Source organism: Chinchilla lanigera, unplaced genomic scaffold, assembly GCF_000276665.1.
Source record: "Chinchilla lanigera isolate Chin_1 unplaced genomic scaffold, ChiLan1.0 scaffold00002, whole genome shotgun sequence".
NCBI lineage: Eukaryota > Metazoa > Chordata > Mammalia > Rodentia > Chinchillidae > Chinchilla > Chinchilla lanigera.
The window spans coordinates 50,675,066-50,699,261 of NW_004955403.1; the positions used below are offsets into that span (position 1 = coordinate 50,675,066).

The 24,196-nt window shown below is 44.0% G+C and overlaps 1 pseudogene; it reads right to left on the minus strand.

Annotated features, from left to right (window-relative positions):
* Positions 1 to 1,168: 1,168 nt before the first annotated feature.
* On the minus strand, positions 1,169 to 22,822 carry LOC102012048 (annotated as a pseudogene).
* Between the last annotated feature and the right edge of the window lie 1,374 nt (positions 22,823 to 24,196).

Sequence of the window (24,196 nt, forward strand, 5' to 3'; positions counted from 1 at the left end):
CCTTTGTGTTAAGGGATCATGCTTGCCATCTTTGGTTACAGCAGCCAGAGGACAGTGACACATCCTCCCACCCCTGACTGTCACGCTGAGTTGGTCAAGCGAACCACTGGGACCAGCGGGACTTTGCCCTGTCTGCACACCATGGACACAAGCGCCGCCTAAACACTGTCCTCAGCTGTAGTCCTGGTATTGATCGGCCTGTGGGAGTGAATTACAGCTCCTCTCCAGAGAGTGCAGGGGAGGGCAGGTGCATAGATTTCTACATCTGGAGCCCATTTCAGCCAGAGCTGTGTTCAAGGTCAAACAACTTAAAAGCCCATAGACAGTCAGTGTGAGATTTCAAAAATTGATCTTACTGCCATTCTGATAATAAAATAAAAAGTAAACCATTTATTATTCCATGACACACTTCTGATTGGCCCAAGGCTGGGAAACAGACCTTCTCTTTGATTACCTTTGTCACATGGAAGTGTGGAGACATCCGTAAGAGGTTGGAATGAGGAGGGGGGCACTTAGAAATTCAAGGAGCTACACGTCCTCCCCCTTAGAAGTGGAGATTTACGTCACAATGCACCACTTTGACAGTAACTTTGTGTCTCCAGCCTATTATTCTCTCTCCCCCTGGGATCCTACAGGAAGCCTCAGCCTTATCTGCCCAGGCTCAGAAACCTCTCAGGGGTTTCTCAGGAGTCTCAGATCTCGGCACCTTCTCTCTGGGGGACTTTAAGGACAGCTAAAGGTGGGAGTAAAGAAATGAATACACAACAGGTTTTTGGAAGCCTTCAGGAAACCTCCCACGTGATGACAAATTAGTTAGTGCAAAGGCATAAAAGTGAGCACTCCCAAAGGAAGAAATGATGTATTTTTAGCTCTCTGAGCAGTCCTGCAAGTCTGAAGTCACAGTTCCTGTTTAGGGTGGAGTAAATGAGGTTCCGAGAGGGGAAGGGACTTGCAGTGACATTAAGACACGAATCCTAGAACGCAGACTTGTCTGCCTGTCAAGGGCCTGGCCCTCAAAGCCTTCCACATTTCCCCAAGGTCAGATGGACACATAGACCGGAAGGGGAAGGCGGCACTGCCTCGGGAGGGAAATGTCGATCCTGATGCAACTTCTCCCTCTGAGCTCTTGTCCTGATGAGGATGAAGAATGAAGCCGACAGGACAGCAGTAGGGAGCAAACTGGGTATGCTTTATTAGGAAGAACAAAGAAAAGCTCTTGCTAGTGGAGAGGAGTTCCAAGGGCAGACACGGAGGAAGGGCCTGAATCTAGGGCCTTATGCGCAGCCTCTGGAGGACGTGCAAGGGGAAGTTTGTCACTGGCTGTGGCCACCTGGTGCCATTTTCAGACTTGATGGGCACATGAAAATGAAGGCATGCGGCTGCCACTGCTATTCTTGCTGTCCGCAGATTTCATTAGTCCTCTGTCACTTACACTCTAATTTCTTGAGGCTTACCTCAGTTTACCCAGGCCCTTGTCCTAACCTGCCTACCATCCCTTTCTATCCTAGTGTCACTGAGATGAGCAATGCTGTGGTTTGGATGTCGTGTTGTTGTTTTTTTGTCAGATCATCTTTTTAGTGAAGTATTTTATGTTTCTTAGCTAGCAGAGAACTCCACAACACCGTTTTTGATGTCAGCGGTGGCACCCTATATTGTCATGGGGGTGCTGGCTGTCCTCATTGCAGCCCACAGACTGAGCGTCCCCAGGATTTCTTTAATGGTTCCAGAAAGTTCTCCAGCTAAAGACCAATGCCACATCTGTCAGGCAATGTTGACTATCTCATCAAAAGTGATATTTCCATTGTGTTGAATGTTTTTCTGCTTCTTTCTGCCTCTTGGCAGTTCCTTGAGGGCTTTGATGATCAGGGCAGAGGCAGAAGGCACCGCCTCGATCTGGGCCTGTCTGTTCTGAATGGTCAGTGTCACCATAATCCTCCAACTCTTCCAGTCACCAGTTGCCTTGGCGATATTATCACCCACTTTTTTTGGAGACAGACCCAAGGAACTGGTCTTGGAGCCAGGGCAGACGTGGCACTGACTTCACCACCAGTGCACCTCAGGTACATGACTTTGATCTTGTTGGGGTCAAACTTGGGCAGCATGGCAGATGTGGCTGGTGTCAGATAAACCTGGATTCCAGACAAGTTGCACCTTAGCCTCCTCCTAGCCGAAAGCCGAAAGCTGGATGTCCTTTTGTAGGGTGTTCCACAAGGGTCCATTGTACATGAAGTCTTGGCGCCACTGGAAGATGGTGGAAAAATACCACAACTCATCCAGGATGAAACAGATGATCTGAATAGCTCTGTAATGACTAAGGAAAAATGATTTCATAATTTAAGACCTCTCAACAAAGAAATGTCCAGGCCCAGACATTTCCATGGAAAAATTTCCCAAACATTTAAAGAAAACTTAGCACCAATTTTCCAGAATTTCTTCCAGTAAACAGAACATACTTCCCAATTTATTTCATAAACTGTTATTTCTGATATCAAAACCACTAAAGAGTGTACCAAAGGAGAAAATTATACATCAATAGTCACATGAATACAGATGCAAAAATTCTAAACAAAATATTAACAAACAGAATTCCTTTCTCTCCCTCTCTCTCACTTCCTGTCTGTCTCTTTCTCTTTTCCTTCTCTCTGTGTGTGTGTGTGTCTCTCTCTCCTTATATATATCATATATACATGTGCTGTAACCTCATGAGTTTTATTTCAGGGATGCAAAGCTGATCGATCAAGCAATCACCATATTAACAGACTAATGAAGCAAATTACATCATCACACTGATGCTAAAAAAGCATTTGATAAAATTCATGACTTTTTAAAACTCTTGGAAAAATAGAAAAAAGGAAAACTTTCTCCATTTGATAAAGAATATCTACAAAAAAGAATCTTTGGTAACATACTTAACAATAAAAGCATACTATTAAGTTTAATGGTAAAATGTTTTCCCCTAAGATCTAGAACAAAGCCAGGATATCCACCCTTATGCAACATATTTCTAGAAGGTCTAACCAATGCAATAAGTCATGAAAAGAAAGAAAATGTCAACAGTTCAGAAAGGAAGAAACAAAACTGCCTCTATTTATAGATTGCATGATTGTGTTGAAGAATCCCAAAGAATTTTTTTTTAAAAAAGAGACAACTCCTAGAACTAGTAAATAAGTTCAGCAAGGTCACAGGATACAAGATAAACATACAAGAAATAAATTGCACTTGTATATGCCAGCAAAAAACACATGGAAATAAAAATTTAAAATATAATACCATTTACAATGTCTCAGAAAATAAAATACTTAGGTTTAAATTTAATAAATTGTGTGAAGATCTTATATGCTAATGATTACAAAATGTTGTTGAGATAGAAGAGGATCTAAATAAGGGAGATACAGACCATGTTCATAAAATAAAAGACCCAATGATAAAATGATCAATTCTTCTCAACTTGACAGGCAAGTTTGATATAATTTGTGTAAAAATTCCAACAAGGCTTTTTATAGATAGCAATGGTATTACTATGAAATTTATATAGAAAGCAAAGAAACTATAATAGTTAAAATAATTTTAGAAAACAAGAATAAATGGGAAGGAATCAATCCATTGTATGATATCACTACAATAATCAAGATTATGGAGTATTGGTAAAAGTACAGACATAGAAGAACAGAACAAAGAACCCAGAAATAGATCCATACAAATATGCCCAACTGGCTTTTGACAAAACTGTGGAAGAAACCTAATGGAGAAGGATAACATTTACAACAAATTGTGCTGGAGCCACTGGGAATTCACAGGTTAAAAAGTGAACTTTGACTTAATCCTCACAGTTTATACAAAATTCTTCCAAAATGTACCATGAATTTAAATGTCAATCATAAAACTATAAAACTTTTAGGAAAAAGTGAGGGGAAAATCTTGAAGCTCTAGACAATGAGTTCTTAAACTTGATACCAAAATCAAGTTTACCAAAATCAAAAACAAGCCATAAGGGAAAAATTGTAAATTACGTTTGTTCAAAATTAGAAAGCCTTGTTCTGCAGAAGACTCCTTTAAGAAGATGAAAAGACAAGCCCTAGGAGAGGAAAAAATGTTTGCAAACCATATATCTCACAAAGGACGAGTCTAAAATAGATAAAGAACTCTCAAACTCAGCAATAAAGAAAAAAGGAAACAATATAGTTAGAAAATTGGCAAAAGACATAAAAATTTTCACTGAAAAATATATACATATAAAAATAGTCTCATATATATGGCAATTAGGCAGCACAAAAAGATGTGCAACATCAAAAGCTATCAGGGAAATGCAAAATAAAAGTACATGAGCTATGAGTACACATTTATCAGAATGACTAAAATAAAAAAGAGTTACAATATCAAGTGTTATCAAGGATGCATAGAAACTGAATTACTTGTACATCACTTCTGGAATGCAAAACAGCATAGTTATTCTAGAAGACAGATTGGCAGTTTCTTTAAAAGAAAAATAAACCACTCAATCACCATGCAACTTAACTGCTGCATTCTTGGACATGTATCCCAAGGAAATAAAAACTTAATTTCCAACAAAAATTTGTGCCCTAACATTTATAGCATCTTTCTTAAATTTATTTTTAGCAGCTTTATTTTTAATAGCATGAAACCTCAACTCAGATATCTTTCAGCATATGAATGGTTAAACAGTTATTACTGAGAGAATGCTGCTCGGCAATAAAGACCAGTTCATAACAATCTGGATAAATATTCAGAGAATTATGCTGAATGGAAAAAAAACTTAACCCAAAGTGTTATGTATTATATGATCCTATTTATATAATATTCTTGACAAAATTATGGACATAGATGTGAGATTAGTGTCTATAAAATAAAGTGTCTATATCCATGAAGATATTAGCTTTGCTTCCCCTGCATAAAGATTGAGTATCCCCAGATGAAATGATATCATCTCATGTGTAGAATCCTTGGTAACTGTACATATTTTCAGGTGTGTCACTTTTAACTTAACTGATCTTCAACTATGGTAGGAAGGGTAAATATTACCTCGTTTTATAAAGAAGACACTTAAAATGATTTGGACAAAACACAAAACAAAATTCTAGAAAAAAACTAGAATCTAGGCTTCTGACTTCTGTAGGACAAGAAGGATGGAAGCTCCCAGTGTGGGAAAAGGCGATCTCCACATAGGAAAAGAATTTTTATTGTTGGATGAAAGACAAAGGGGAAATGAAAGAAGACTTATGCAAAATACTGGCAAAGTAATAAAAGCTAGAGAAGTGTTTATATTCTGTGGCCTAGTAATTCCACTCTGGGCAATAGCCTCCAGGGAAATCCAAAGGAAGAAATATAGACCATAATGAGCTGAGTGTGGTGGCCCACACTTGTAATCCCAGCACTCTGGGAGGCTGAAGAGGGAGAGATTACATGTTTGAACCCAGCCTGGGCAATTTAGTTACTTAATGAGACCCTGTCTCAAAATAAAAATTTAAAAAGGGGCTAGAGATATAGTTCACGGGTGAAATCCCTGGATTCAATGTCCATAACTGGCAAAAAAAAAAAAAAAAGATAATCTGTACAAAAAGGTCTACAATGGTTTTTTATATAGGAAACAGAAGCATGGTACTAGCAAAAAAAACAGACCTGAGTGTCAGTGGAACAGATTGGAAGATGCGGAAGCAACCACAAACACACTCAGTCACAATATCTTTGACCAAAGGGGCCAAACATGTTCACTGGGAGAAAGACAGCCTCTTTAATAAATGGTGCTGGAAAAACTGGCTTTCCACATGCTGAAAACTAAAACTAGACTCAAGCCTACCACCATGCACTAAGCTAAAGTTAAAATGGATGAAAGATCTAAATATTGAAACAGAAACACTAAATCTACTGGAAGAGAAAGTAGATAGAAATCTTGAAGACATAGGGGTAGGCAGACAGTTTATAAACAAAAACCAAACTGAATAGAAATACTTCAAAGAATCAACAACTGGAATCACATCTTATTTAAAACTTCTTGCACATCAAGAGAAACCACCAACAGAGTAAAAAGAAAACCCACAAACTGGGAAAAAATTTTAGCCAACTATCCTTCTATGTAGACCATATAAAGAAAAAAGTCAGACTCCCAAAATTCGAAGACCCAATCCAAATGTGGGCATCTAAGATGAATAGACTCTTCTCAGATAAAGAAATACAAATGGCAAATAAATATATGAAAAAATGTTCAACATCATTGGTCATCCAAGCAATGCAAATTAAAACAACACTGAGATTCCATCTCACCCCAGAAAGAATGGCTATCATCAAAAAATCAACCAATAACAAAAGCTGGAGGCATTTTGTTATTTGTTCAGCTATTCCCCTTCTGTTATCTTCCCAGAAGAATTAAAAACATCATACCACAATGATATATGTGCATCCAGGTTTATAGTAGCACAATTTGTAATAGCTAGATCTTGGAAACAACCCAAATGTCCATCAACTGATGAATGGATAAAAAAGATGTGGTACTTTTTATGCAATGGAGTATTACTCAGCTATAAAGAAAGATAAACTCAAGGCTTTTATAGGTAAATGGATGCAACTAGAGAGCATACTCATAAGTGAAATAAATCAGACTCACGTGTGTAAACACTGTATTGTCCCCCTAATGTAAGAAATTGAAAGAGTAACTAAGATACAAAAGGTAAAATAGATATTGTGAAAGGGAAAGAAACTGCTCAAAAGGAAAGAACAACTGGGATGGCAGAAAGGAGAAAAGAAGGAAGGGATATATATCTATATCTATATCTATATATAGATATAGATATAGATATATATTAGCTAAGATAATTGTACTAATAATTTCTGTTAGTTCATTAAAAGGAACAGTTAGTGTTTATATTGTTTGATCAATCTTGCATGCCTATATCTGGTAATCTGAGTAACTACTTTAAAGACAACAATATGCAATGTAATAACTATTGTTAATTTCCTATCATCTTGCTTTGAAATTCTGTACTGTTTTTATTGTTTTTTATTATCTTTAAAATAAAAAAAATAAAAAGAAAATGGGAAATTTGGCAATAATGCAAATGCTGCCCTCAATATCTACCCCGGCTCCTCTCCAAATTTAGGTAACTAAATAAAAGAAATTACAATAAATAAGTACTCTGAACTCTTCTGACACTACAAGCAATTTTGAAAAGATGAATGATGTTAACACATGGAAATATGTTTGAAAAAATACCAGTGATAAAAGCCAGACACATGGTAGTGGCTGCATCTCCCCAAACATCATACAGCGCCAGTGGACCACAGTGAAACCAGAACAATGGGAAGAAAATGCCACACTTGCTGGATTCTGAAAGCAGTACAGTTGCTTTAAATTTTTAAAAGTGAAGGCAAAGACGTTCTCCCCATGGGTGCAAGGCAAGGCCACTATCAGTACTTCTTTACATAGCTGTAAGTACAGAGAACGTCACCGGCTTTTGAGCAGTAAATGGACTAATCTCCACATTAGCAGAACGTGGTCACGATGCACGAACTGCTTCTGCATTTCCAGAGTTCTGTGTCTTTTCTTCTTGAGGGTTTAGACCATCTCCTCTTCCTGCACTATTTTTGGTCCTAAACTTTAGTAGACCATGTCCTACAAGGCCTAAGCAAAAACACCCATGACCTCTAAAGACTGAACTTCTAAGCTAGCTGAGTGTTTGCTTTGTTAGGCTTTAGATCTAAAATATGCCCCTGCCTCAAGTGTGTCCAGAAGCAAGGTCTGGTTGCAATAGGGAGGTCACTGGGTGACCTCAAAGGGTGTATACTTGTCTCAGATCTGGCTGTCCACTTCCTGGAACATGAGCATCTGTCCTCTATCATGTCCTTCTACCATGCTGTTTCTGCCTTGGAGCCATTTGACCTTGGACTGAACCCACTGGAGACTGTGAACCAAATAAATCTCTCCTCCTTTGAATTGTGGCTATTGGGTGTTTTGTACCAGCGACAGGACAGTGACTAATAGGCCCTTTACTTCAAACTAACTCCTCCTCCAAAAAATCGTTAAAAGATGTTTAAATAAGATGGTTAACTATGAGTCTGAGAGTTTTCCTAGATTTCCCCTCTTATCTAGGGATAAGAGAGCTCGAGAATCTGAATTTTAAGCCTGAATTTTACCTTGGCTTGGCCCATGGCCAAGATTTCCAAATTGGCTTTGAACCAGGCTTTTTTGTTTCCATCTCTTCATGTGCAAAATGAGTGCACCACCATCCAGCTGATGTGGTGAGGGATGACAAACATAAAAGTCTGGGCACCATGAAGAACAATAAGCAAATTCTTATTATCCTTCATGATCCACTAATCCAATTTCTACTATCTACATGCTGGACTATGATTTACTTAACAAATAACTTTTGATTCATGAAGAGATAAAGACCCTGGGAATGAAAGAAGGAAGGCACTACCTACCAGAAATTCATATCTAAAACTTAAAAGCCCCACTCAAAGGAAACCATGTCCTCACAAGGCGATAACAAGTCTTCTCCACACATACCTTGCTAGAGCAGATGTCCACCAAGTACCTGCTGATCAGTACACATCTCTCCCTCTTCCAGCTCCCACACAATGGGTAACAGGAAGCAGGGAGAGAGATCCTTTCCAAATGGGAAGAGACCAAGTGAGACTGGTCGTTTCTGAACTGTGTCTCAAACCCCACCCTCCCATCTCACTGTACAATTAGCCACATGGCTTCACCTAACCCCACCCATCAACTCCTCACTCTTCACTCCCACGACTCAGAAGGTTCTGGAAGGCAGGACTCCCTCTGCAGGAAGCACTCCATGAAGCCTGGTACAGGTGCCTCCCAAATGGAAAGCTTCTTTCAAAATAAATTAATAAACAAGGACCCAGGAGCTTTTTTTTTGAAGGTTGAATTACAGCATTTGTTTGAAGATTCTTTTTCATTTTAAAACGTACAAAAATGTTAGCTTGAGGCTTCTTCTGAAAGCAAGAAAAATACAAATTTCTTATGAGTCAAACCTGCCATTTTTATGAATTTGATGTCATCTTCAGGAAGAAAAATATGGAACAAAAGAGCTTTGTACTTCTCTCTCTGAAGTTAGCACCAGCGGTAACCCTGGCCTCCAGCAATGCTAGAGCCGTCAGGGACAGGGGACCTTGATTCCCAAGGCCAGGGGTCAAAGAGCATGAGACACCCACTTGCCGGCTAAAATGAACTCAGGAGAACTACTCTATAAAGCAGGTGACCATAAAGCATATAACCCTCGTGGAAATAATGTTATAACTGGGAATTGATTAAGAATCATAAATGTACTGAAAGTGAAGACATCTGTAAAACAGTTATCTATAAAACAGTATTTACAAGAAAAGTCTATGCAAGAACCACCACAAACACACCATATATATACTTTATATGCTATTGAAAAGAGAGGTTCCATTGTACACTCACAAATACACTTTATCCATACTGAACATGCTAAGTCGTAATCATAAGTACTCAGATCAATACTAATTTTTCTTTCTTTCTTGGCATTTGGATAAGTTTGGTAAAGATGGTTGGGTCCAGCTTCTAAGAGTTATTGGGGAAAGTTCAGACAGAAGTGGCAAATAAATGCATTCAGAATGATCTAGTTTGTCATTTATTGTTTATGTATCTGTTTATTTATTATCAGTACATGTTTGTAGTAATAATGTGTACGTGCCTCATGGGGAGTTGGCACACATACAGAACACATCTTAATTCCTTTCTTCATCCCCTCTCCCTCTCTTGTCCCTCTTCCTCCATCTCCTTCCTATTGGAGAAACATCTATCTCCCTACTTCCAATTATCTATCTTCTATTTTGCTCTTTACTTATATTTTGGGTTCTCATGTAAAAGAAGCCATCCAGGGGCTGGGGATTTAGCTCAGCGGCAAAGGCGCTTGCCTGGCAAGCGCAAGGTCGTGAGTTCGGTTCCCGGTACCGGAGGAAAAAAAAAAAAAAAAAAAAAAAAAAAGAAGCCATCCAATACTGAAACTAATGTGTCTGTTTTATTTCACTTAATATTATGATCCAAGGTACATCCATTTTTCTACAAAAGACTCAAGCTTATCCTTTATGGTAGAGTATTTCCATGGTACCTTGGTTCACAAACTCAATTCTCTCCATGATTCTGGTCACAAATCAAACTGGATGAGAATTAAATAAAATTTCCTCATAAGGTCAGTGTTGAACCTAACCATTGAATTTGATTCAGTTCTCATCCAGCTTGGTTGCAACCAGAATCATGGAAAGAGTTGAGTTTGTGAACCAAGGTACCACTATACTCAACTGTGTGTAAATACCTCATTTTCTTTATGGACATATAGGCTGGATGAACATATAGGCCGCTTCCAAGATTTAGCTATTATGGTTGTGCTGCTGTAAACATGGGTGTGCACGTATCCCTATATATTATGTCATTAGCTCTTTTGGGAAAATACCTAGAAGGGGAATAGTTGGATCAAATAGAATTTCTAGTCTTAGCTTTTTGAGGAATCCCCCTACTGATTTCCTTAGTGAATATACTAATTTACATTCCCACCAACAATGTAGAAAGTTTCCTTTTTCCCATAGCCTCACCAGCATTTGTTATTTTTTTTTTTTTTTGATGATGACCATCCATACTAGAATAAGGTAGAATCTCCAAGTTGTTTTAATTTGCACATGGAACTGGCACAAAGGTAGACATGAGGATCCATGGACCAGAATAGAGGATGCAGAAGCAACCCCAAGCACATTCAATGATTTGATCTCTGACAAAGGGGCCAAAAACATACACTGAAGGAAAGATAGCCTCTTTAATAAATGGTGCTGGGGAAACTGGCTATGCACTTGTCTTAGTTACTTTTCTCTCATTGCTGAGACAAAATACCTGACACCCATAATTAAGGAAGGAAAGGTTTATTTAGCTCACAGTTTGTGGAAGTTTCAGTCCATACTCAGCTGGATCCAAGACAGGGTGGCACGTGGCAGAGGGCAACAGTTCATGGCAGCAGAAAACAGCAAGAGCAAAAAGGGAGGAGCAGCCCCTAGCCACCTCTTTCCCTCCCTTACAATGTATGCAAACTACCTGCCCCAGGGCAGGTATAGCTCTTACATCCATAATCCCAACATTGCACCATTAATCAATCATAAACTCTAGAAACCCACCCCATGACTGCACGAGGATTTGGGGGGACATCTAGACACAAACCATGACACACATGCAGAAGATTGAGTCAACACCCATATCTTTCAGCATGTACTAAGTTAAAATCAAAATGGATCAAATATCTAAATATTAAAACAAGAAACACTTAACCTGCTGGAAGATAAAATAGGTAAAACTCTTAAAGTTACAGGTGTAGGCAAACACTTTTCTGAACAGAACTTTTGTTTATCTTTTGAAGTGGCCTGGGAGTCTCACAGGAGGCAATGGAGGAGATGGAAGTAGTAGCAAAGGTGTGGAAGCCAAGACAGGACCCATACATACTTTGGAAGGAGAAAAGAAAATAAAGTCTTCTAAACTTTAGCAAGAATTTGGTGGTAGGCAGGGGAGAAGGAGAACCAACAAGACTAGCAGAACAGACACTAGGGTGACTGTGCCCCGCACTGTCAGCAACATTTACTTTTATGTGTCAACTTGGCTCAGTTCTGGCACCCAGTTGCTGACCAAACACAAGTCTAGATGTCGATGTGAACTTATTTCTTAGGTGTGATTCTAGTTAATGAGTAGACTTTGAGCGGAAGAGAGGATCGACCTCATTCAGTCACTTGAAGACTTTGAGAGAAATGCCTGAGGATTCCTTTATGATGTCCTGCTTTAGATATAGAATGTCTCTGCCCCGCCCCACCCCAACCCCTGCCAAAGGCTTATGTGTCCCAAAGGATGGAGCTTTTGGAAGGTGGTTGAGCCATAGGGGTGCTATACTGATCAGTGGATGTGGTACTTGCATAGCTGAATGTGCCCAGAGGTGGGCCTGGCCGGAAGAGGACGTCCTCTTCCTCGCTGGCTCCTTTCTCTCTCTGCCTCCTGGCCACCACAGTGGGGGTGTCCACCCACACCCTTCCCCCATGCTCTTTTTGCCTCAGAGCCAGCCAACTATGGACTAAACGCTCCAAAAACTCTCCTCCTTTCATTTGTGGCTATTGTGTCTCCCTGACGAGGGAAGTGACTGAGACATCTGAGAAGAAGGAAGTATTCAAACCTGCAACACAGAAACCTTCCCTGAGTTTCCGGCCTACTGCCCCATGACATTCAGACTTAGGATGGCAGCATGAACTCTTACCAGAGTTTGTAGACCACCAGTATCCCTACAGAGTAAACTTGCCGCTCCCAAAATCACATAGGCCAGTTCCCAGAAGTAAATGTAGATTAGATAGAGATAGATAGATAGATAGATAGATAGATAGATAGATAGATAGATAGAGAATAGATAGGACAGATAGAGAATAGATAGGACAGATAGACTGATAGAGAAATAGGAAAGATGGACAGATAGATGGTAGATGGTAGGTAGGTAGGTAGATAGTAGAAATATAGATCACGGATGATGGACAGATAGTAGATGATATATAAATGGATAGATAGCTGACGGATGGATGATAGATATGTGGATTATAGATATATAGATGGATAGTGAAGAAAGAAAGAGAGGGAGGGAAGAAGAGAAGTAGGAAAGAAGGAAGGAAAGGGAAGGTAAAGAAAGGGAAGGAAGGAAGGAAGGAAGGAAGGAAGGAAGGAAGGAAGGAAGGAAGGAAGGAAGAAAAAAGGAAGGAAGGAAAGAAAGAAAGAAGGAAGGAAAGAGACAGAGCCCTGTCTATCCTACTGGCTCTGTTCCCCTGACCAACACACTGCTCTGGCACTGAGGGCCCTGAAAACATGCTGTGTATAGGGGGCGAGGACAGCAGAGGAGCTACAATAGATGCAGAAAACTGTGGCCAAGAGCTCCGGTTCATCCAGCCCTGGGGGCACTCCTCCAAGGTGACAGAGTCTTTGGAGTTTCTCAGACAGCCCTGGACACTACACTCTTTGAAAGTGGGACCATCTTCAGAGTCACTGCCCCAGAGACTGACAGCCCATCTCACAGGACTTCAGACATTCAGGAGGAAGCCATGGGCATTTGTGAGCCAAGCAGAAGAACCTGGAAAAGAGGCCAGCTCACCATCTATTCAGTCACTACCAGACTCGTGGGGAGTGTCCCTCTGGCCTTCCTGAGGCTAAGTTAGCCTCCCCCATTTCCCCAGTGACCCTGTGGGGAGGTAGAGACAGGGCTCCAGAGCAGGACCCACAGCACCCAGTCCCGCCTTAGAAAGACCTGTGATCTCTGAAATGAAGATGATTTTGATGTCAGGCGACAAGACTGTGAGGTCCAAACCCACCGGCATGGGTGTCAGGCAGAACCTGAAGACGTGTGCAGAAACTGGAACCAGCCGCTCGCTACCCTCAGTCCCTTAGCTACCTTCAGGACGACTCCTAAGTCACTCCACACAGGGAGAATTATCCCTGTTAGCTGTGACAACACAGTCTCAATGTACCCCACCCCCCAAATTGTGAAGAAGTGAATTCACATCTTTAATGGGACATGTAAATTAAAACCCCTGGGGACAAAACTGGCTGAGAGATGGTGACCAACAGTGAGGTCCCTGAGGAAGAAGAGATAAGACTCTGGCAGGTGAAGTGTCTCAGCAGCAGGAGGGCAGGAGTGTTGCCATAATCCTTCCAAACGAGGAACCCCACAGGCCTTGAGAGGAGAGGTGGGGGGAACTCAGCAGGCTGCAAGAAAATAACAACAACAAACCACTTGACATTTATTACCCCATCTGAGTCTCACAGGGATTCTCTGGAGCACCTTAGCCTGACTTGACTTTTTCTTTTCCACATAAAGAAACCGAGTCTCCCGGAGGCTAAGACTTGGCCAAGATCCCGCAGATTGTTAAGAGGGAAGCTGGGAGCCAACCACAGGCACACACGGGACTCCCTACCCACCTCTTCCCACCTCATCTGGGCCCATTCACACTGTCAGAAGGTCATTACTCTGTTTTGGGATCGAGGTAGGTGCTGGGGGAGCAATGACACAGAGAGAGACAGGGCCCTGTAAACCAAGACAACCGTACACAGGCAATTTTCCTGTACAAAAGGATACTCTCAGGGAATGATCAGTTAATTATTGTTACTCTCCTATTAGCCTGACTTGAAACTGTTTTATTTTATTTCTATTTTTCTTCTTCTCTTTAAAATTTAAAAAGAAAGAGTGAACACCACAGCCCACCTAACAGGAGCTTTTGCTTAGCAATGAAGAAAGGCATTGAACGGGCACAGATGTGTCCAGTCTGACAAGGAAGACAGACGTGTGGAGGTCACAGGGGTCGGGCCAGGCAGAAGCAAAGGCTTCTGGGAAGAAATGCAAAGAGGCACAGGTAAGACAATGATGCCATTTGTCACTGTACACAGAACCAATCAGAAAAGTGCTATTTTGGGCCAGTCAGAAACTTGCTACTATATTTTCAGTCCTCCATTTGAATCTGGTGCTGTTCACAGGACCAATCAGAAGATTCTCTTTTTAATCCTTCATTTGCATGGGGGCACAGCCAATCAAAAGACACTATTTCTGATCCTTCATTTACATGTAACAAGAAGCCAAATGAGTCTTCTGATAGGACAGTTTATACATGTTGGGAGGCCAAGTGAGTGTTTGATAAGAAGACTGGCCCAATGCCTTATCTTGAGGAAAGTGTGATAACCGAGGAATTGTGGGTATGAAAAGCCCCTTTCTCTTAACCCCAGACTGCTGCGAGCCTTTTCACCTGCCCATTCTCACCGCAGAGCATACTTTTCTATCTTCAATAAATACATACATTTGCTGCCTCTTCTGTGTTTATCTTGTCCAATTTTTTTGTGACACCAAGAACCTGGAAAGAAACCCCACAAGACCCAACATCCAGTAACATAGGAGTGAAGCAAGAGAGGGCTGGCTGCCTCCCAAGCTGAAGGAGGGACAGAGAAGCCAGGAGGAAAGCAGGCATGTGGCAGCCCCAGGGAGCAGAGAGAAGTCTCAGCCGAGGCCCTGCGGCATATGCAAAGACACAGGCTCACCGGGCCATCCTCGCCAGACCCCTGATGTCAAAACCAAACACGGCTGTGCTGTCCTGCTACAGAGCCATGTGTGAAAACCTCTGCACAGCCCAAGCTCAAAATCCCAGTTCAGTGCTGGCCCCGGGGATGACCTGTCCACCCTCGTGCCCCACAAGCCCCAAGCGAGTCCACAGAGCCATGAGTGCTGGCCATCTGCCAGGGCCAAGGGGTTCTTACTGGGGGAGTTGGAGCAGCTCTGCTGGCACCTCCATTCTTTTCTTTCCTAAAGGAGTTTGACCCCCTACCCCAGGCCTGGGGCCTCACTGGTCCAAGGGGAAAGAGCTCATGGAATGAGCCCACAGGAGCACCTGAGACATCAGGAAATGCCATGGGCTTGCATCAGAAGCAGCAGCACCAATCAGTGGTCGAGCTTCAGAGTGTGCTTTAATTCTGAGAACATGGAAGCCATAGCCCATTGCACTTTGGATTGAGCTGACCGATTAAAATCCAATCAGAAACAGCAAGGATTGTGGACAATTTAAGGAGTCCCTCCCCCACGACCCCTCCTGCCACAGCAACTGAGCAGGCAGGCAAAGATACAGATCAGACTGCTCACCCTCTCTGCAGCCCTCCAGGTGCCCCAGCTCCCTCTGGGTACCAGGCTCTCTCCTGCTCGGAGCCCCTGCAGGCACCTCCCTCTCGGGCCTTGGCCCCACCTCTTCATCCCATGTGGGTAGCATCTTCCTGAGTTAGCTCTACCTACACCCCTGCAGGCCTCCTCAGCCACTACAGACCATCTGTCAGCTTTGGTCACCCATGTCGCAGCTCCCCAGCCTGGCTCCCCAGCCTCCTAAAGGCTCTGGACTGTGTAGGTTGCTGAGGAATTCCTGGTGGGAGATACTTGTCCTTGTCTTGTTGCACTTCTGCGTGTCTTGTGAGGGTCTGCTGAGAGCCCTCGGTTCCAGACTGTCTTTCCAAGGCAGTGTGTGTGGCACAGAGGTGAGAAAGACAGGAAACATCTGCCTCCGGGCACCCTTAGGTATAAATGCTGGTCAGGGGAAGGACAGTAATGATGTGTCCTGGAGCCGAGGGCAGGCAAGGCTACTGTTCCCCATTGAGCTCCAAGCAAGCAAGCTTAAACAGAAGCTAAGCAAACGCTGCCTAGGATGCATACACAGGAAGCAGACTCTGTGTAAAAGCCAAGGAATAACGTAAGATTCCTAAGGTCGGCTGCCATGGGGGGGGGCCTTGGGGTATCCCAATTCATTGAAAACATTCAGTGCCCAATGTTAGAAGTTTAACAGGAAGTTAGAGCATAATACTGGGCCTTTGACTCTGCATGCCAATTCATCCCTAAGAAGCAAAACCTACCTCAAATTCTTGGAGGATAATCTTGAAGGTAAGGAAAGACGTTTATGGAGTTTATGAGGCATGTTGTAAAGCTTCCTGCAGTCCTCTTTCGAATCGCTCTTTATCAAATACTTTTCAATAACAGCAATGGCCACAAGTCAACCTCTCTCTGTCTATCTCTCTTTTTAAGGCACGCACACAGCACATGTAGACACACACACACTGAATATGCACATACATGCAACTATACACCTACAAACGTGCACACTACATAGGAGTATGCATACGCACAACCTACACACGTGCACACATGCCTTGCAGATGCACGCGTGCACACGCACACACACAGGCACACACACCCAATGCCCTGCTTTCCCCCCACAGCTCCCTGCTCTTTCCCTCCATCACAGGCTGCTCTCTGTCTATCGTGGTGACCTCCCTCCTCTCCAAAGCCCACTTCGAAGCGGGATCCCTTTTCCCTCTGTGACTCCCCTTCTTTGATGGAGAGCAGCTACAGAGGTTTTTTTGAGCCAGTCCTTCGCTTCATCACATGCTCAGCCACAAGCCCACTCCTGCCACTGCCAGCCCCACACAGCTCCGCAGCCTGGCTGTCTTTTCTGCAGTGCGTGGTATAACTCCAAGGCCTCCTTCCGGGTCTAGCTGGGAGCCACACTGTCCATCCACCCCTTCACACTCTTCCCTTGCAACTCCCACACTTCCGCTGGAATTAACTGCTATCTGTGTTGACCCTTCCGTTATCCTCCTATCTCGTCTGCCCAGCCCTGGCTCCTCGCTAGTTTACAACCTGCTCCAGTCAAGGGCTGTGTCATGTAAATTTGTATCCACCCCAGGCTCTCACTCAGGCCCCTGCACGCGGCAGGCGCTCGATAGATATTTGTCAAATTGAATGTAATTTCAGCTGGGTTATTAATTCAGGTCTGTTCTGAAGGAAAAAAAATCACATTCACTGAGATAAGCTGGGGACGTTTGCATATTGAATCAATCCAGGCTGTAAGTAATAGTAGAGAAGAAATAATCTCACATTTTAAAACCAAAAAAATCTTTCTCGGAGATAAGTAGTGATTTTTATTCCAATTTTCTCTAATTTTCATAAATAAATATGCACTTATTCACAATAAAAAATTAACTGCTTTAAGCAGGATGGGGTGGCGCACACCTGTAATCCCAGCACTCAGGAGGCTGAGGCAGGAGGATCTCCATGAGTTCAAGGCCAGCCTGGGATTCATAGTGAGTTCTAGGCCAGCCTGAACTACGCAGCAAGACCTTAACTCAAAAAACCAAAAACTAAAAATTAACATTTAAATGAGTAAATCAGAAAATAGAAATCATATAATCATATATCCACTGGAATACTAACACAAATATACTTGTTTCTTCAGCCTAAAATAATCATCAACCAGTTTCCTGGCACTACCAGCAAAGTATTTTACCAAGGAGAAAACTGGCATTTGGTCCAGCTCTCTGACATAGATATTAGGCACCTAAAAGCCAATCAAGGGCTGGGCATGTAGTCGCGTGGTAGAGCCCTTGCCTAGGAGGCAAAAGGCCCTAGGCCCATTTCCCCTTATCCCACATACTGAAATAATAATAGCAACAACAGCAACACCGATAATAACAAAAGCCAGTCAATCTACAAGCTCAGCCAGCCAGCTTCTCTGTCTCCACGTTGATTCTCAAGATTTAATCTCAGTCCCAGATTTGGAATGAAATTCTCCCAACTCATCTCATCTGGCTGGGTTGTCCAAAAAGTGCTCTAATTTTATTATTCAAAAACCTTTTCAAGGGGCTGGGGATTTAGCTCAGCGGCAAAAGCGCCTGCCTGGCAGGCGCAAGGTCGTGAGTTCGGTTCCCGGTACCGGAGAAAAACCAAAAAACAAAACAAAAAACAAAACAAAAACCTTTTCAAAGTTAAATTCCCAAAACATCTCTATTTTAACCTGGGGAGACTTCATCTTGATCTTCCTGTCTTCTCTGCTCTCTCTTCCCTCCATCTTTTGGTCCCCTTCATATTTGCCAAAGTTTTAATCTCCCTAAAATAGGATTTTAATTCCTCAGTCGTTCAGATAAATCATTCACCTGGTCCCGGTGCCCTTCTGGCCCATGCCTGGGTTTCCCTTGGAGCCAGGTTCTCCAGGAACTGGGGAAAGGGCAGAGTCCAGAACTGAACACAAGTCCAGGTCCACCAGATTTGAACTGCAGCCCCAGGATCCCCAGACCACTCTCCAGTCCCCCAATATAGCTCAACATTTTGCATCCTTTTCCCAGAATGCCCCTCTTCCCAGAATGCCCCTCTTCCTCTTCATTGATGTCTGCTTATTTTTCTAGGCCTGTCTCTCACGTCACCTGCCCTTGAAGCTGTCCGTGGCCTCCCAGGCAGAATGAATTATTTCTTGACTGGTTCCCACACTTATCACTTGGTCCATTGTCCCCTCCCAAACTCGTGTTAGGATTTAATTGCCACTGCCCCAGAATTAAGAGGTAGAGCTGGTGGGGGGTTGCTGTAAGTCAGAAGGGCTGGATTCATGCCATTGTCACAGAAAGGGGCTGGTGATAGCGGGGATGAGAGAGGGCAGTTCAGTACCCTTCTTTCTCACCACGTGGTGCCCTCTGCCATGTTCTGACACAGCAACGAAGCCCTGCCCAGATGTGGCCTTTGATCCCAGATCTCCCAGCCCCTAGAACTGTGAGAAATAAATCTCTATTCTTTACAAATGCCCCAGACCCTGGGATTCAGGGCCTAGGACAGCACTACAACAGTTTTCTGAAAACGGGAAGCCCCTGCCCCAGCACAGATGGGGAGGGTGTAAGTGAGAGCCAAGGCAAGATCAAGCATAAGGCATGGGACAAGCATGCAACCCTCAGTGTGCCTGCAAGACCAGGAACTTCCACACCCAGATGACCACCTATACCTATTCTAGTCCTTCCCGGCTGCAGGACCCCAGAGGTGCATCCCTCCTCTGGAAAGGAGAGCCTCATACCTACCTCCCAGGCAGGGTTGCCAGAGAGTATCCAAGCTGCCCAGTTACATTTGAATCTCAGATAAATCTCATCTTATAGTATGAGTATCTCCAGTGCCATATTTGAGATCTAATTCTCCTTTTAAAAATGTATTATTTACGTGCAATTCAAGTGTAACTGGACTTGCTGCATGTTATTTGCTACGTCTGGCCACCGTCTCCAGGGATTTTGCAAGGATCAAGGGAAATCACAAGGTCTGTCAGTGGCAGGCACACAGCGGGCACACGGTGGTGGCACTTTTTAAACAACAGGAAACTATTAATATGACTTGAGCAAGCGCATGACAGAACCATCCATCTCAGAGGCTCTAAAATTAGCTCTGGCCAAAAACAATTATTTGAGAGTTCTTAACGTGCCTGGAAGTAGAAAGTCGAACTCCTTGAAAATATATCACGTAAGTGGCTTTCAATTATAACTTTATCTTTTCCAGGTTCTGCCCCAGCAACTTTGTAATCTAGTGTTTTTCAAGAGTCTGGAGACTCTGAGCATAATGAATGAGGATAATCATTCTTTCCCAGAATGCCTTGGCTTTGATGATATAGTGTGTCAGATGTACGGTCTGACTCGAATGACAATTGACTAAGTCATTGTTTCCGCTCAATTAACTTACAGTCCTCCGTAGTTGAACCGGGATTGTGAGCTCAGATTGCCTGACAAGCCCCCTTCTGTCAACAACCCCGAATCTCAACCCAAGCCTTCACTCAGAGGAGGATGGGACACATTTCCCTTCATAAGTGACTCATAGGAGCACACAAAATTTTAATAAATTAAAAGAGAAATCCTATTAAAACTTTTCAATGTTTGCTTTCTCTAGCATCACTAAAGAATAAAATGTGGAAATTCTACCAGGCCAGAGGGTCCCCCCAGAGTTTTTCTTTCCTGGTTTTCTGTCTGTTTGTTCTGGGTTGGACACCTAGAGACAAAATCTCCCGGTTTCAGCCGGATGTCTCCATAGAACAATGGCTTGTGATTGAAAATGATGTGTGCAGCTTCCAGGTCACTTGCTGATCTGGGCACCTGGGTGAGGTCATGATGTAGAAGCCACCTTCCCACCCCAAACTAAAACACAAGAGCAGAATGAACTTTTGTAGGCTTGGAGTCATTAAATGCTATTGGGTCACTTTGTTACATGACCTAGACTCTACTCATGCTGTCAGCAAAACTCATTGCTTCAGGGGGGCTGGGGATTTAGCTCAGCGGCACAGCGCCTGCCTGGCAAGCACAAGGTCATGGGTTCAATTCCCTGTACCGGAAAGAAACAAACAAACAAAAAAACCCTCATTGCTTCAGGTCAGATATACTCAGAATGAAACCCAAACACTTCCTGGACCAAGGCCTAAAGGACTGAATCACCATGTCCCCCTAAAATTCATATGTTGAAGCCCTAAACCCCAATGTCTCAGAAGAAGACTATATTTAGAGAGAGATTAATTAAGTGATTAAGTTAAAATGAGCTGTTAGGGTGAGCCCTAATCCAAAATAACTGGTATCCTCATAAAAACAGATTAGACAACATGTACAATGCAGATTAGAATACAGTGTGTACCCAAAAGAGACAGACACAGGAGAAGGTGGCCATCCAGAGGTCTAGGAAAAATCAAACAGGCCAGCACTGTAATCTTGGATGTCTCATCCCCAGAGATGGTAGAAAATAAATGTCTATTGCCTAAGCCACCAGAGATGGTAGAAAATAAAGCTCTGTGGCACTGGCTTATGGCAGCCCTCACAAACTTGTATGAGGACCTTTCACGATCCAGCTCCGCCCATGTCTGCAGGTGTGGCTTCCTGACGTTCTGCACCTGCCGCCTTTCTGCTCCTCCCCAGCAAGGTCTCACCCGGACAGCTCTCCGGTAACTGTCACCCCCTCCATTCCTCCTTCCTCCAGCTATGTCCTTGGCATTGACCACTTTCTATAATTACCCTGCTGCTTCCTTTCCTCACTCAATGGTTGCTCTTTCTCTCTCTCTCTCTCTCTCTCTGTCTTTCTGCCCCAGTGTGTAGCATAATTCCTGATGCATAATGCTCAGGATGCAAAATAATGAATTATTGATTGTTTAGGTGCAGGCATATGTAAATATATCTGGAGAATTAGAAGGATGTACCAGGAGCCAACTTCCAGTGAGGTGGAGAGACTCCTGCAGAAGAGATTGGTGGTGGTTAATTTTCTGTGTCACTTTCCTGGGTTATGCAGTGCCCAGATGTTTGGTTAGACATTATCCTGGGTGTGTCTGTGAGGGTTGCTATGGTTTGAATGTATGTGTCCCTCCGGAATTCATATGCTGGAGTTTAAGCCCCAAGATTATAGTGTAAGGTTGGGGAAGGGGTACAGGTTTAGGGAAGTGATTAAGTCATGAAGGCTCTGCCCACATGTGTGGATTTGTGTTTGATGAAAGATCTTGCAAACAGCACTTTAGTCCCCCTTTTTGCCTTTCCGCCTTCTGCCGTGTGAGGATGTAGCAACCGGGTGACCTCCGGGAAGCGGGTAGCAACACTTAGCAGTCGCTGGATCTGCTGGTGCCTTGATCCTGACCTCCTCAGCCTCCAAAACTGAGAACATAAATTTCTGTTCTTTATAAAGTACCCACTGCGAGGTACTTCATTCAAACATCAGTGTTTCAACCTGAAACCAGGTTTTTCTGTCTCGGATTAGCATTGAGTGGGCAGACTGAGTAGAACAGCTTGCCTTCCCCATGGTAGTTGGGCATCATGTGACCCACTGAGGGCCTGGATAGAACAAAGACGGGTGAGAGAGAATTCATGCTCCCTCGGTCTCCTCTCACTTCCTCTCCCCTCGTGTCCCCCCACCCCTCACTCCCGCGCTCCCTGCCTGAGTGCGTGCGCTGGGACATCCGCCTCCTCTTGCCCTCACACCGGGATTCACCCCACCGGTTCTCCGGACTCTCAGACTTGGTTGCAGCTTGGCCATATGCTCTCCTGAGTCTCCAGCTTGCTGGCTGCCGACCCGGGGACCCCTTAGCTCCCACAGTCGCATGAACAATTCCAGTCAATCACCAATCCCCCACTGCTGGTGTTTCTCTGGAGATCCTTTACCCACACAAGGTTAGACAGCTGAGCTGAACTTGGAGCAGGTACAGACCGGCAGGGTGGAGAGGAGAGGTGTTGGCTTTTCCTCATGGCCCTCTGAGCATGGGCATCTCGGTGGCAAGTGTATCTCTAAGGAGAAGGTCACTGGTGAGCTAAAGGAGTGGCTGCATTAGCTGTCATCCCTTGGGGGCCAACAAGATTGCCCTGAGACCCTCCCCCTGTCTCACCTCACCGACACTAGCAGGTACTCACAAAACTGGCCTGCAACAAGCAGGGTCTCCATGTGAGAACCACGCAGAGCGCCGCCAGCACCGCAGAGCTCTGAGCACTGACAGCAGATATCCGGCCTGACGCAGCGGCACCATACACCCCCATGCAGCATGGGTGTGACGCCTCCTGTGCATGCGGCGGCCCATCAGTGCTCCTTGGGACTTCCTAGGATGACCTGCAGACAAAGGGGGTTCAGGCAGGATGGACAGGGTGCAGGTATGCACGCTAATGAGACCCCTGGGGGGCGAAGCAGGTGAGAGTCTACGCGTGTGTGTGTGCATCAAGCTGGTGACGGAAGACTTCACATCACTTTCATACACACCCTCAAAGGTTGCTCCACATAACCAGAAGACGTAAGAGCTGGAGTGCTTGAGGAAGAAACAAGGGGACAGAACCCGCAGGCATCTCCTGCAGGGAACCCTGAAGGAAAAATATATCTGGACTCTCAGATGGTAATGATTAAACCCTGAACCTCCTCGTGCCTGGCACTATGCCCCAGGCGGTATTTTTTCAGCAGCTGTCATTTAAGGTGACCGAGACAAAAGCATTAGTTAACACTGGCACCTCTGTAATCGAAGTCTTTTTCAATATTATAAACGTGGTGTGCCTTTAAATCATATAGAGACTGGTACTGGGGCGTCTGTGTACTTCAAGAAATTTATATTGAATTGAATCCTCACCCCAAACCTATTTGGCTTGTTGGTTCCTATTTACAACCAAAGCAGCAGAGGCTCAGGAAGATGCATGCTGACCCAAAGCCACAGCTGCTTGGGACACAGTGAAGATTAAGCCGAGGGCCATCTAACCTCAGCGGCACCTCCACTTCCCCCGTGCCACTGCCCAGGGACCAGGTAGCCACCTTCGCACTGCACTGCTGGAAGCTCTGATTCCCAAGGGTCAGAGGGTGTGCCGTGGCTGATTCTCTCTTAGGGTCGCCACCGCCTTGCACCCAGAGCCACTGTCACCTCCAGGAAGCTCCTTGTGGTGCTGGCCACACGGTCCCCACAGACAGCTCCCAGCATGGGGTGCGCTTTCCTCCAGGGCAGCCAGGGTATGTCCCGCCACTTCCCCTCTGTGAGCAGCCAGAGGAAACTGTTTTGAAAGGGTCCACGGCATTAAGTCAATCACATTCCAGACAATGTCCCTGTCTGAAGGTAACCGAATGGGACCTCAGTGACATCTGTGAGATCCTTTCACACGGTACCGGAGTAAAGTTTGCAGAAAACTGAGTCTAGGTGTGTCTATACTGGGACCTAGAATCTTAGGGGTGAGCCTAGAAGTTATCCTGCCTCAGAGGTTGTTGGTGTTGTGTGGCTTGGGCGATTCTCACGCACTGTCTATGTTCAGACAGGATCTGGAGAGGTGCCGCTCGGATCTCGAACTTCACATTCACAGAGTGGCCTCTCCTTAAGCTGATGCTGCACGGAAATT